The sequence below is a fragment of the Carassius auratus genome, chromosome 26 (genome assembly GCF_003368295.1).
Source record: "Carassius auratus strain Wakin chromosome 26, ASM336829v1, whole genome shotgun sequence".
In the NCBI taxonomy this organism is placed as follows: Eukaryota; Metazoa; Chordata; class Actinopteri; order Cypriniformes; family Cyprinidae; genus Carassius; species Carassius auratus.
Window position 1 is genome coordinate 22,892,094 of NC_039268.1, and position 2,696 is coordinate 22,894,789.

Genomic DNA, 2,696 nt, shown 5'->3' on the forward strand with positions numbered 1-2,696 from the left:
GGAGTTGGAATGTTCAGAAACAGTATACCATCCCTCAGCCTTTTAAAACTTCTTTTTTGCCCCCAAACGATCGAAACCATACTTCATTTGAAGTATATCAGGGCCTTAAGTGACCATTTTTGCTGAATACATTTTTATGCCAGTAGGTAGTGACAAATTTATATCTTTTATGTTTTTTGAGTGAGATATTGAATCACTGAATCAATTGGACAGTGCAGATGTGACAGGTTTAAACTAGTTCAATATGCTCAGTATTTTTGATAATTGTATTATATGCTTGAATTTATATTAAGTATTTTCAAAATTCATCCCTTTCTTATTTGAACGCAGTCAGATATTTTGCTATCAGTTTTTCGTTACTTTGGGACTTTGGATTAATATATGTAAACATTAGATAACACATTTTCCACAAAGTAATCCCAAGGAATAAAATGGCCGTTTTGGTATTCAGTTATTATAACTACTTTGTCTATATATTTGTCTTTCTCCTATACAGGCAGGCCCGTACTGATATAGGCTTGCTGCTAAAACACTTTGGCTAGAGTAAGAAAAACCATGGCTATTTTTTATAGAGGAAGAATACAACAGCTAGAGTTTGAGTTTAACTTTCATGCAAGTTCCATTTATATGATTCAACTTAAGATCGTGTTGGAATGATTAACGCTTACTTTATCAACATAGCATAAATCAAAAGCAGAAGTATTTCACGCAGAGATTGATCAATGTCTGCAGGAAATGTATCTCTGCTTTTTCAACTTTCTAACACTGAAAAAAAAAACAAGTTTTTCACACCCACCGTGCAAAGGACTATGGCAAATGATTTTAAGCGAGCCTTAAAAGAATAGTTCACCCAAAAATGATAATTCTGTCATCATTTTCTCACATTCATGTTGTTCGAACTTGTATGAGTTGCTTTCTTATGTTGAACATAAAATAAGATGTTTTGAAGATTGCTGGTAATCAAACAGTTGGTGGTTGCCTTGACTTCATCGTATTTTTTTCCTACTATAGAAGTCAATGGCAACCACCAACTGTTGATTACCAGCAATCTTCAAATATCTTCGTTTAGCAATGTCTGGTGCTATACTAAAAATGCCCCTTGTAAAAATGACCTGTGAAATCTTTTAATAAGTTGACAGGAGACTCATCTGGAAACAAGCAGCATGTTTAATTGGGTGAAAATCAAGCACCCTGGGGAATCTAAATGGTTTTTGATTTAAGTGTGTCTGATTTGCCAAATTGGGACTGCAGGCTATTTGACCTCGAGATAGCTAGGGTCTGACTTCAATGATTTATACTAGATGCTCCAAGTTTGTGACGTGGATCTCTCACCCAAGTAATTCAGCATTTGATCAGCAAAGATTAACAAAAACCAGCACAGACCCCAGGGAGGCAGATCATTATGAGTGCCAGTCTGAAAATGCCACAGTGACTAAAGATCGATTCCATTAAAGATCTGCTCTGTCTGTGTGTGTGTGTGTGTGTGTGTCTGGGAGCTAAAGAGGCTCAGCATATTGCCATTAAATAGCCATTATAATGTGTCATAAAAGCAAGAATTTATGTAAGACAAACATAATATTAAACTGGCCATCATTGTTCATTTGAACGACCGTATTATAAATCAAACCAAGCATAGATCTTTTGATGACACCCATAAATTACATTTCGTCAGTTCCTCTATTCAGAAACAAGTCCAAGAAATGCCTTGGAGGGCCATCCTGGCAGACTGGCTTTTTTCTTCAAAGATATTTGAAAGACAATTCAGAGTTCAGGATGTGTGCCACTGCGTTTGAAGTCTGTTCTGTAAATGTGTCTGAAATATCTGATGTGTTCAGAGAAACCAAAGCACTACAGTAGTCTGACTTTCACTGCGATGAGTTTCTGTGTTCGCCATTTTAATGATTTCAAATACACTGCTGTAGAGGGTTAAAGAAATACTGTATTTGTTCTAACGTGTTTGCAAATGAGTCTTAAATTAAAATCAAACAGCATTTGTAACCAATTTTAGCTGTCATTTTAACTATTTGGATAAGATGATTCTCATTAGATGAATTAGAAAATGTGATTAAAAATGCAACATATGTTTTAAGCATCAACAAATGTACATTTTATTATGAAAGTGAAATTCTGCACAAAGCCAATCAGAGTTTAATAAAAAAAAATATTATAATAATAATTCAGTATGGTAACACTTTACACTGAGGTCACATTAGTTAACTACATGAGTTAACATAAACTAAGAATGGAAAATGCTTCTTAAGAATGTATTACTCTTTGTTAATGTTGATTCCAACATCTACTAATACAGTATTAAAATTAAAAGTTGTATCTATTAATGTTAAGTAATATACCTGCGCTAACATGGACTAACAATAAACAGCTGATTTTAATTAACTAAGTTAATAAATATCAATAAATACTAACAAATGTATTGCACTGTTAGTTAATGCATTAAATATAATTAACAAATATAACTTTATTGTAGTGTTAAATTAAATTAAATTCTAAACAATGTATGGAAAAAAATGGAAGTCAATTAAACTGTTGGTTGTTTAGGTACCAATTCTCACTATTAACTAGTTGCTTATTAGCACGCATTAAGAGGAAGTCATGGGAAGTCATCTAGAGGTCTAGTGGTTAGAGAGTTTGACTCCTAACCCTAGGATTGTGGGTTCGAGTCTCGGGCTGGCAATACC